Source organism: Galeopterus variegatus, unplaced genomic scaffold (genome assembly GCF_000696425.1).
Source record: "Galeopterus variegatus unplaced genomic scaffold, G_variegatus-3.0.2 Scaffold8607, whole genome shotgun sequence".
Classification (NCBI taxonomy): domain Eukaryota; kingdom Metazoa; phylum Chordata; class Mammalia; order Dermoptera; family Cynocephalidae; genus Galeopterus; species Galeopterus variegatus.
Window position 1 is genome coordinate 25,250 of NW_007734718.1, and position 12,732 is coordinate 37,981.

Sequence of the window (12,732 nt, forward strand, 5' to 3'; positions counted from 1 at the left end):
TCCCTGGGGAGACTGCCCCTGGCCAAGGTAGTTACCCATCGAAAGGCACATCCTGTTTAAGACAGACAGAATGCTGGAGGGAGTGGAGACCCTAAGTAAAGGAACAAATACTCTGGCACCAGGAGAGTGGCAGGTAGATTAATTTATCTACCCAGCCAGATTTTGGGTGTGCTCTGGGTTATTTGAGCTGAGTGATGGTCTGCACATCAGCCTGAAAATGATTTACAACCCTACTTTAATCTGTCAGCTATATACTGTTGTATGTACTCTGTGGCAGCATGGACTTCTTGCCGACCGCCTGCCATTGGTGTCTTTTATAAGTCTAATAAAAAAATGTCTTTACCTGCTGTGCCTCTAGCTGGTTTCTTCAGAATAGGTAAACACTAGGCAAGTGCCCTCTCAATTTGGGGCCCCCGTGTTGCACACCCCACTGGTGAAGGCTTCTGAGCCCCCATCTCCTCCAGAGGCCCAGAGGGGCAAGGCCTTCCTTGGGGTGGCCCAGCAAGCCAAGCAGGGCAGGATGGGACCAAGGGCCCTGCCTCGCTGTCTGGAGGGCAGGCATGAGTCTGGCAGAGACGTAGCCCTGCAGAAGCTGGGACTTCCTGTCTCCAGGCCCACATTCCTTGCGCACTCTGTCAAAGCGTCCTGGAGAACAATGGGTTGGAAGCTTCACCGTCTGTGGGGCAGGAAGGTGGGGCAGGAAGGTGGGTCAGGGGCTCATCCATCTGCCTCTTGATGGGGCAAATAGACACAGATAGATACTGGCCCTAGCTCGACGTCATTGGCAGCAGGGCCCAGAACCAGGCAAGCCTAGAGTGTCTGCCTCCTGCCTACCCCGTCCCTTCTCCAGATCATCTCCAGCTCTCTCAGCACAAACTGCTCCCTGTGGCCCACAGCAGGTCTTCTGGCAAAGTCCAGCTAGGGGACGGGGAGTCTGAGCTGGTCCTGGAGAAGGAAGCTGCTAGGGGGAACCCAAGGCAGATTAGATAGAACTGATTGTTGAGGCTGGTGGAGGTCTTGGGGATCCCCCAGCCTCACCCACCCACCATGCCCCTGAAAACCTAGAGGAAAATAAGAGAGGCTCTGCCCAGCTAAAAGTAGCCCTCCCAGCTCTGTACTAGAGCTTCAAACTCAGAGGGTGTCTCTGAGCCTGCTAAATCCTAGTTTACACGCAGTTCTAATAATAACAAGAGCTGGGGACTGGGAGCCTGAAGCACTGCTTCTGACTCGGGCTCTGCCACTGACTGCTGATCGGTGCTTGTTGTCTCTGTTTTCTCGTTTGCAAAGTGGTTGTGACTCATGTTCTGCAGAACTCACAGGCAGCCTGAGAGGATCACGTGAGCAAGAAATCTCAAAGCACTCTGTAAACTCTGATGAATTCCCACCCCCTACGCTGGTGCACCCAGAGAGGGCATGGAAGTTCTGTGTCCACCGCTCTCCCCCATATTTTGTCCTATGCAGCTCTCTCATTTGGCTGTTCCTGAGTTGTATCCTTTATAATAAACCAGTAAGAATAAGTAAAGCATCTTTCTGCATTCTCTGAATCATTCTAGCAAATTATTGAACCTGAGGGAGGGTTGTGGGAACCCCTGAATTTGTACTAGGGTGGGCAGAAGTTTGGGTCACCTGGGGACCCCATTTGTGGTTGATGTCTGTAGTGGGGGAAGTTATTGTTAGAAAAAAATCACACAACTTCCTTTGGGCCAGACACAGTGCTTAGTGTTTTATATGCATGCAGTAGCTCACCCAGTCCCCCCCCCCTCCCCAAGGCAGTGGTTCTCAAAGCGTGCCCCCCAGTAGCATCAGCAGATTCTAGGGTCCCACCCCACATGTTGCAAATCAGAAACTCTGTGCTAGTACCCAGAAATCTGTTTTTTAAAGGGCTTCAAGTGATTCAGATGCACATTCAAACTTGAGAACTACTGCCCTAGAGCAGAGATTCTCACCTCCAGATATACACTGGAATTGCCTGGGGATTCTACCCCCCCACCCCCAAGTATTACATGAGGGGAAGGCAAACTTAGAGATTCTGACTTAATTGGTCTGAGTTCAGTTGTGGGTTGGACTTCACTAATTTTTAAAGCTCTCCAGGAGGTCCTAATGTGCACTCTGGGCTTTAATCACTGCCTTAGGAGGTAGGCGCCACCATTAGCCTCATTTTAGAGATGCAGAAGCTCTGGGATATTAAAGGACGTGCCCAGGTAACTATGAAGAGAGAGAGAGAGGGAGCTGGAATTCTAAGTCTCTGCCTTCTCACTCCCCCTGTTCCTTCCATTCATCACTTTTTGATTAATTTGGAACCCTGCCTGTCTCCCAAGCTGCTTTCTTTGGAAAAGTAAATGATTCCTGACGATGCCATCTAGTGGCCAGCAGTGGGAACTGATGCGCATCTTCAGGACTTGGCATGACAAAGCTCCCAGGGGACAGGTGGAAAGAGGAAAAGCAACCATTCACAGCTGCTTAGACAGCCATTTTCAGGAGACTTGGGTCCACTTTCCCAAAAGGCGTCCTTTGAAAAGAAAAGTGAAATGATGGCACATTTCATGTTTAAGAGCTTGTCAATGAGAGTTCACCCGTGAACCCCAGGAGAGGCATGGGAGGCTCGGGCCCAGGCAGAGGCTGGAAATGCAGAGAGAGATCTGAAATGATGGAGAGTCGATCAGGCAGGAGAGCTCCACCTGCCCTCAGGGGCTGCCAGACCTTTGTCTGGGCCGTTGATTCATTCAACAAACAGCCTGAGGGGGCTAGGTCTGTTCTTGGCCCTGGGAAGAAGCTCCTTTGGAGGGAGGTGGGGCTAGGAGGGGGTGGTGCTCCCAGATGGGGGACTTGAGGTGGCTGTGGGGGGGGGCAGCCTCTTGGAGCTGATACCGAGGGTCTGAATAGGACTGGACAGAGATGAGTCAAAAACGATGGCTGCTGCCCACTCTGCGGGCTCCTGTGGGACCAGATAAGAGCCCGAAAGCTGTATCTTGGGACTGGTGTGTTTGGGATTCTCACCAGGGGCAGGGCTTGGAAAGAAATAGGCCATCTGAGGAAGGAGGCTGACTATGCTCAGGGCACTTATAGGATGGAATTGTTTTATAAAAATAAATCTTAGTGAACAAAACAGGTTTAAGGGCTTGTACTATTGGGAGGTAAACTCTCCAGCCTGGAATCTTACCACTGGATGTTATGTCTTTGCTTTTTCATGTAAATGCTGTTTTAGTGTCTGTTGTGTGTTAGCCTTGTCTGACCACAGGCTCCTTTATTCCCAAACACATATTTGCATCTCATGGGAGACAAAAATTCCAAGGAACATAATGTGGGAAACACTGACCCAGAGGGAGATCTCTGGTGGTTTGCCACGGGACTCCAGCCCAGGCCCATCTAGACCAGCACTCTTCATCAATGATTTAGAAGAAACATTGATCATCTGCTGATCAAATCAATGGGCTATTCAAACCCTGATGGGATGGAGAATGGGTTGGGCGAGGGTCAGGATCTAAAGGTCTTGACAGGGTGAAGAAGTGGTTCAAAATATCAATATGTAACATTACAAGTAGGAGTTGAAGGCGCTGTACTTGGGCTTAAAAATAAGTCAAGAGCAGGTGCCTAGACACAGGAGACACATATGTGAGAAACTGAAGACACTTAGTCAAAAGTTTGATAACGGGCTGGCCAATGGCTCACTTGGGAGAGTGTGGTGCTGATAACACCAAGTCAAGGGTTAAGATCCCCTTACCGGTCATCTTTAAAAAAAAAAAAAAATTTGATAACAATGTTAACAAAAGTAATGACAGCTAACAAGGATTACCTCATGTGACCTTCACAACAATGTATGAGATAGGTATTTTTATTGATTCTCACTCAGATGATGGGAAAACTGAAGCTCATAGAGACTAAATAACTTGCCTGAGGTCACAGAGCTAATCAGTGACGGAGAATTAATTAAGGACAGGACCTCCCCTAGGGCCTGCTGGCTCTGCCCTGGCCAGACCCTGATTGGAGCACTGTGCCATTCCTTTTAGAGCAAGCATAGGATGCATGGGAAACAGCTACAGGGAAGTCTAATCTAAGGTAGAATAGGAGGCCAGGGAGGTAGTGAGCTCCCTGTCCTTGGGGGATGCTCAAGTGGAGGCTGGAGAACACCCCAGTGCTGTTGTGGTCAGGATTCCAGCACCAGTTGAGGGCCAGAAAAAATATTTAGGGTTCCTGTTTCCTCTGAAATTCTATAGTTCTGCTATAGCAACTTATTACTTTAAAGTCAAGTTTATGATACGGGAGAACTATATTTTTTACACATGGAATGTATGAATTATTTATAATACTTTGGGGTTTCTCATATGACAAATAAGCACACTATATTTATTCCTCAGTTCTAGTACTTGTGACAAATTTTACGTGACCATTTAGGGCTTACATTTCAGCTGATTATTTAGACATTTATATTTATTGTACATTTATATTTATGACACCAGGCTAGTCATATTTATGATGTACTGGATGCCCAGTCATTGGTCAGGAACCCAGGCTGAATATCTTATATTGTTCCTGTGGGAAAACATGTCCCGCCTTATGAATATTTTATGGTATGGCTTCAGAAACTCAGCAAATCTACTTTGGGGGAAAATACTCCACAGCCACTAGATTCGGGGAAGTCTCATATATTTAGAAGTAGACAAACCAGAGTTAGCTATGTGAATTGGGTGAGTTTCTCAACATTTCTGTGCCTCAGTTTCCTTATTTAGGAATCTGTTTTTGGGTGGGTTGGGGGGAGATATATCGCTCTGCAGCACTGCTGAGGTGGTGGGTTCAGCCTTGATCTGTGCCTTGTTTGGCACATGGAAGTTACTCAGTGACAGATCTTTCTGTCTGTCCTCCTTGGCATTGATGACACCACCTCTGGAATCACAAGTCTGAAGTCTGCTCGCCCAGAGGGGCCCAGCTTTTGGGAGGCTTCCCAGGAATACTCTCCAGACAGCGTCTTTTCAGCAAATGTTAGAATTTTGCTCTGGGCCTCCAAACTAAACACGTTTCACTTTAAATAAAAGAAATCAATCCTTGCAGCTGAGCTGTTGCTGCGACATTGATTTGGCATAAATTTTGAGATAGCCTGGCTAATAAATAAGCGGAAGGCAATAAACATTAGGGAGAATGATCTGCAAGGAGATTGAGGCAGGCAGCTGCAGGGTGGGGGTGGGGGGCTGATTCCCCCTGCCTGCCTTTCCGCTTCCATCCTCAGACCTTTGTCGATCATGAGCAGACAGCAGCAACAGATTCAGGCAGCGCTGCCTAGTGTGTGGTGGGTTCAGGGAAGTGGGGTGGGTCCCTGGGACTCTTGGTTGCACCGACCTGCCTGGCAGAGCAAGGGGAGGACTGCCTCTCTCTAGCTCTCAGTGCACATCTACTTAAATGTGAATCCCAGCCCCTGAGCTGTGTGATCATGGGCATGTGAATTAACCTCTCTGCGCCTTGATTGTCTCACGTGGCAAACTGGGGACACTTTGGCAGGCATTGTGAGAGACTCAGGGACAGTGCCTTTCATAGCATGCCAATACGTGTCAGCTATGGCTATGTCAGCATGAGGGCTAAAGAGGAAGTTGTCCACCAGGTGCCCAGCACATAGTAGGCACTCTTTAAGCAGCAGGGGTTATTATTCTGGGAGGTACGCTAATGAGTTTGGACCTCCACCCTCCAGTTCTGGACCCTTTTCTTTCCTCACCATGCTTGTGACCTGCTGCCAGCCTTGCTGTGGTCCCGGAGAGATCCATCATCACCTTCCCTGATTTCCAGGCTCAGACTTCAGGGTCACTGACTTCTGCTGGACATACACTCCCTCCCACCCCACCGCTGTGGGCCTCTCTGGGCTTCGTGGTTCACAGTCCCCACCTGGCAGAGGCATATTGGGGTCTCCAGCCAACTCTGCAGCCCAGCTTTCCCTATCCGGCAGAGGATGCCCTCACCTGCATAAATGCATTTTTCATAGTGTGTTAGCAACTTAATTACCGGTTAATACGAACCTCAAATAAATAACTCTTATCCTCATCTGCTTACTGGTGATGATCAGGAGGAAATAAATACAAATTTGAAAAGTAATACATTTTCCCCAACATTACTTCTGTCTCTGGTCATAAATGTCAGAGATAAATTAATCTGTTTTATTAAGAATCAGCACATTGGTGCAGGGAGGCATCTGCTGGGCTGTGAATCATGGACCCCTGGATCCCATCCCCTACCCCCTGCCACCCCTGCACTGTGGTACAGGCACAGCCTTCCTGATTGAGCACTAGCAGCCTTGGCAGAAAAAGGCTGTGGCAGCCCATGCCATCCAGCACCCCTTCCCTTCCCTACCCTACCCAGGCCCTCCCAGGTGCTGAGCCCTTTGGTGCAGATGGCTTTGTCACCCCAGCATGACCTTCCCTAGACCCTGACCACATCTGCCCATCCACTCCCTGGCTTCGGAGTCAGGCAAGGTTGAGCTGGCATTTTAGCTCCATGCTTCCTGGCAGTGTGACATTGAGTGAATTGCTTGCAGTCTCTAAGCCTCAGTTTTCTCAGCTGTAAAGTGGGAACACTAGTGTCAGAGCCGATTTGTCCTCAGGCACAGCAGGCACAGTGCCTAGGACCCAAGATACTTTTAGGGGCTGTGGTCAACACAATAATGGCCTCTCAAAGAGGCCCACATTTTACTCCTTGGAAACTGAAAATGTTATGCTACATTTTCATATATGGCAAAGGGGAATTAAGGTTGCAGGTGGAATTAGGGTTGCTAATCAGCTGACCTTAAATAGAGAAATTTTCTGTGGGCCCAAGGTGGTCACAAGGGTCATTAAATGTGGAAGAGGAAGGCAGAGAGTGAGTGTCAGAAAGCTGGGATGTGAGAAGCTCCCCACAGCTATCGCTTCTTTGAAGTTGAGGGAACGAAGCCAAGGAACAGGCAAGGAGATGGATTCTCCCCTAGGCTTCCTGAAAGGAGTGCCGCCCAGCCAACACCTTCATTTTAGCCTGGTCAGACCCACTTCTGACCTCCAGAACCATAAAGCAATACCTTTGTGTTGTTTCAGACACTCAATTTGTGGTAGCTTGTTATAGCAGCAATAGGAAACTAATACAAGAGCTCATAAAAATGTTCTACTATCTTTTAAAATCAGAAGAAAGAGATATAATCCAAACTGGATTATATTTGTCTTTATAAGAATACAGTCATAAAGTATAATTGTTAATATTTGTCTTATGGAGGAAGGAACCCAAAAGGCAAAAGCGCTGAAGGCCCACGAAAGTCACAAAGCAGCCCCAATGCCACTTGCCTCATGGCGGCAATGGGCTTAAAGGAACGGATGATGGTGAAGCATCTCCTAGGGTGTGTAGGTCCCATAGGAGGAGTCAGCAATGGTGGCAGCGGTTGTTTCATGGTTATGGTGAGTTTCCCTTCCAAGCACTGAAGCTCCCAGCTGGGCTGCCTTTGCACCCCACTGCTGGAATCCTTCATTTCCTGGCAGCACCTCACTGACCCAAGAGGCCTGTGGGGGCACGATCCTGGCTTGCCATGTACCTGGTGGGGGGTCCTTCCTCCTTCACCCTTTGCCTGGATCCATTGCTGAGTCTCCCACAATAATACAATTGGCTTCACATCTCTGTGCTTGGCCTTGAAGGGCAGAGCTTGACAGCCCATGAGCACTGCCCCCAGAATAGCAGCATTTTTGAGTCCTTGAAGCCACCCAATGAGGCAGAGACAGTCATTCTGATCCACCATCCCACCCAGAGTCTGAGTGACTCTATCCTGCTCAGTAGTATTTCTCTGGCTCCTGACGTGGAGAGTCACCTGGGGATGCGTAAAAATCACAGTGCCCCAGCCCCACACAGCCCTGCTGACCCTGCACTTCCTGGGAGGGCCTGGGAGGCTTCCAGGTGATTCCCATCCTCAAGCTAGGAAACCCTGACACACAGGTCACATGCTCTCCTGGCACCAACAAGGGAAGGGTGCAAACAGAGGGGATGAACAGGTGAACGTGGCTACGTTCTGTGTTGCAGGTGCTGGACTAGGCAGGGACACACTGTGTCTTCACAGCCACCTTTCAAGGTGACAACAACTCCATTTTAGAAATGGGAAAACTGAGGCTCAAAGAGGCAGCATGAGAACGCTTGGGACATGAAGGTTGAGGGAGGGGGAGGTAGAGGCAAAGTCTTGGGGCTGATGGAGCTGAACCAGGACATAGGGCCACACTGCAGGGCTTGTGCTTTGAGGTGGGAGCAGGAGGCTTGATTTCTTTTCCTGACACTGACACACTGATGCTTGGCATGACTTTGAGTTCATTGTCTCCTTTCTCCAGGCCATGTTACTATGTATTATGAAGCAATCAGGCATGGTGGAGAGATTTCCCACCTCAGGGCCTTTGCACATGCTGTTCCCGCTGCCTAGAATGCTCTTCTCCCCATTTCTTGCACAGATGGCTCTTTTTCACTCTTTAGGTTTCTGCTCCAAAGTGCTTTCCTTCTTTGACTGCTCAGCCACAGACTTTGCCTTGGCCCCCTCAGCCCCTCAGCACCTTTCATGGCCCCTGGTTTGGCCTTCAGAGCACTTACCACCATTTGTAATTCTTCTGTTTGTGTGTCTATGTGTTCACTGCCTGGCTCCCATCTGGGTTGTGAGACCCACAAGGTGAGGAACCTGGGGGTCTGCCTTACTGACTGTGGGTGCACAGTGTCCAGCCCAGTGTCAGGCCCATGTACGGATGAATGAATGAGGAGATGAATGAATGAGCCAATGAGTGTGGCCTGTACCAGTTGGCAAGATGGTTGGGCCAGCCCAGCTGGGGAAGACATGGCCCTTGCTCTTTCACTGGCCACAGCTCCTTGGAGCAGTGCAGCCTCCGGGGCCAGGACACCCCTTCCCCAAGCAGGTAAGGTAGGGGACAGTTGGTCTCCTGGTCAGCTCAATGGAAGGGGTGGGGTGGTGAGAGGGTGGGCGGGAGATTACCATCCTTTGAGGCCCCATGTGTCAGGCATCATACTGAATTCCTTTCCATGTATAAGCTCATGCAACCTGTCCAGAAGCATTGCGCCCCACTTTACAGGTGAGGAGGCTGAACTCAGAGAGGGTGGGAGTTTGCCTGGGGTCAGAGCCCTTCCCATCATGGCTGACTCCAAATTCTGTCCCTTTGGCCTCCTTTTGGTGCTTCTCTTTTTCCTACGGGGTGTACCAGGGCCTGGGGCTGATGAGGTATCCCTGGGGCATGGAGAAGCTGCCAGAGCCCCTAGGATTATGTGGCCAAACCCAAGTTTGTCCTGAGTGTAGGAGATGGTGGCTGGATTGGGCCTGGATCAAAAGTGTCACATAAATCAGGCCATGAAGGGTGGGAAGATGAGGAAAGTCACTATGTGAGCTGTCCTTCCTCTTCCTGGCTGAGGTTCCCAGACCTTGGCTGAGCAGGAAGGTGGCAGGGGCAAGCCTGGGCGGCCAGCCTGCAAGGAGTCAGCCTGCCCTGGGCTCATACTCTGCTGGCCTTATCACTCAGCAAGGCCCCACTACCCAGATGCCTACTGTCTGACCCCGAGCCCATAGCATAGAGGAGAAACCTGAGCCTTGTGCACCTGCCCTACCCAGGGCTGAACAATGGCAGGAAATGCCCACATACAAACTTCCCACTATGTGCCAAGCACTGGGCTGGCCATGGCCTCAGTTTTCCCCACCACGGCCTCACACTGTGTCTGTCACATAGTAGGGGCTCAACCTGTATGTATTAATTGAGAGTTGATCAAGGTGACTTAGAAGTTCACTTCCTTGGAATTGATATTAGGAGACTCAAGAGGGTACTAATGCCCCCGGATCCTTCCTTTCCTTATTCCCTGGAAACTGGCCAATTCTACCATGTATTAATTCCTTATTGCTGTTGTAACAGATTACCACCAATGTAGTGGCTTAAACAACACAAACCTACTATCTTACAGGTCTGAAGGTCAGAAGTCTGGAATGGGTCTCACTGGGCTAACATCAAGAGTCAGCAGTGCTGTGTTCTGCACCTCCTTCTGGAGGTTCCAGGGGAGAATCTATGTCCTTGTCTTCTCAGCTTCTTAGAGGCTGCCTGCATTCCTTGGCTCATGGCCCCTTCTGTCTTCAAAGCCAGAAGTCACATTCTATTGTCCCATCTCCTTCTCTGACTCTAAGTTTCATGTCTCCCTCTTGCACTTATAGGACCCTTGTGATTACATTGGGTTCACGCAGATATTCCAGGATAATCTCCTCATCTCAAAGTCATCTCATTAGCAATTATAATTCCATTAGCAACCTTCATTCCCCTTGCATAACTTGCTTACACGTTTTGGGGATTAAGATGTGGACATCTCTGGGTCTGCCTACCAGACTATACAAGCATCACCCCTTCAGCTTTAATTTTGGTCAGGGAGAGATGAGCGAGCTTGAGCCAGATCAAAAGTGAGGAGGTGTCTTGAGAAACTGTCTAGGCCGGAACATCCTCCAGCATTTTCTGTCCTCTTTTCAATGGGCTGAAGAAGTCCAGGGTGGGAGGAGAGTTGATCTAGGAAGAAAGGTCTCACTTACCAAGCACCAGCGTTTGTATGTTGAATGCCCTGGAAGTTCAGGTCTGTTCCTTGGAGGAGGGGCTTAGATTCATTCATGCATTTCTGCCACCATTCCCTGGTTTTCACACTCATATGACAGTGACAGACATTGCTAACTGATCACAGATCTCTTTTATCCTCATCCTGACTAAGGCCTATGGCAGAGATTAACTAGATGGTCCCTAATCCTGCTTCTGCTTCCTGGGCCCATAGGAAGGCTGTACTTCTTGCTGAAATGGTATTTGCAGTTAGGTTAGGGCCATGTATTTCAGGGCCATAGGTTGTAGCCACTTTTAGGTCTAGCCATCAGCCCGCTGTGTGAGCCTTCACAGTCTGTCTTCCCCTTCTAGGGTGACTGTGCAGGCCCTTTCTGGGGGTGTGTGTGTGTCACAAAATGAAAGAAGCCTGGATTGCTGAGTCACCACTTGAAGGAAATTCACTTGGAGAGAATCTGCACTCATTTGGATTGGGACACGAGCCAGAAATAAGCCACTATTATGTTAAGTCACTAGGATTTGGGAAGTGGGTGTTACTGCAGCTAATGTTACTTATCCTACCTAACACATGGTACCAGAACACTTCCTAAAACAGATGCTCACTACCAATTAGAGCTGGCAGCTGAGATAAAATATATTTGACCCCCTTCTCCCACATACTAATTGATACTTAGAATTATAATTATAGTCAGATTGTTCTTCTGAATTCCAGGCCCATTTAACTAACCACCTACCAAATATCTCCAAAATGGGACATTCCATTTCTTCCAAATCCTGATTCTTGGTCCACGTTCTCAGATTTGGGGACACAGGGAAACTCCACCATCCAACCTCTCTTTTTTTCATCCTTCTCATCCAATCAATGATATTTTCTGAGAAGTGTTCCTCTAAATATCTTGTGAGCCCAGGCCTCCTCTTCTTTCACTGCATCCACTCCCCTAGCAAGGGCCTCTCTCTGGAATGGGCCACTGCTGGGGTCAGGCTTAGCTGCCATCCAGCTCCCCACCACCATTCCAGACTCCAGCCTGTTGTCATGGCAATCTGTCCCCTATGCAAATCAGGGCACATCACTCCCAGACCCAACACCCTTCCACTGTGGAAGTGTTTCTCCACTGCCCTCAGGACCAATGAGCATTGCCCCGTGAGCCCAGCTCACACCAGGGGCAGGTGTGAATTAGCACTTGTTGGATGAATGAGAGCACAGATATCAAGGGGCCTTCCCTGCAGTCTCCACTTATACAGACATCATCTGCTCCTCAGAAAGAATAAACTGAGTCAATTCCAGAAATCTTTGTCCCTCTCCCACTTCATATATCTGAGAACAGCATGACAATGAAGCTGAAAGGAACCTGAGAGGTCATCAGGGCCAACGGACTGATTTTACAGATGGGCCAACTGAAGCTCAGAGGTGGGAGTGACCATCCCAAGTTAGGAATAGAGCCAGGAGAGAGCTCTGGGCTGGGCATCAGGAGACCATGTTCTACTTCTAGCTTTAGCACTGGCTGGCTGTGTAACTCCAGAGAGCAAATTGCTGCCCTATCTGGCCTCAGCCTTCACATCTGCAAAATGGAGTAATTGAGCTTAGTGACGCTCCCCTCCCCACTCTCCACCTCTGACAGTATGAGATCTGGTGACTGCTTACGATATCCTTAACTTCTGAGCATGTTCTTTTGCATGCTGAGGAGGTTTAGGATTAAGCTCACAGTCCCTTGGGACTGGTTGTTCTTCCAGAAAACTCTGGTATTTTCAGCTTTCCACCCCATCCCTCCAGAAGGAGAGGCCAGGAAGGATCAGAGGGAAGGCCCTGCCCTGCCTGCCTCTCTTCATGGCGGGGCCCTACCCACCCTGCAGTGCAGCCCCAGCACGGCTCTTTGGCAGGGTTGGGGGAGTGGATGGGGTGTGTGTGAGGCTGAGAACCCTCTCCCAGCTGGGGTGGGGTTCTGCCTGGCTTGGAATGGTTCCTACAAGACCTTCTTGTGCGGCCTGCTGGGGCTCAGTTTCGTAGCCCCTGGGGAGAGTGCACAGCAGGACCAGTGGGCAGGAAGGGCGCCCCCTGCAGGGGTGAGCGGGCCCAGCAGGTGCAACTCCAGCCTCACCTGGAGGGAGGCCTCTGGGACTTGGATTAGATAAACTCACCTGCTAGCCAGCAGGTTCCCTCTCTCTTAACAAAATTATCGAA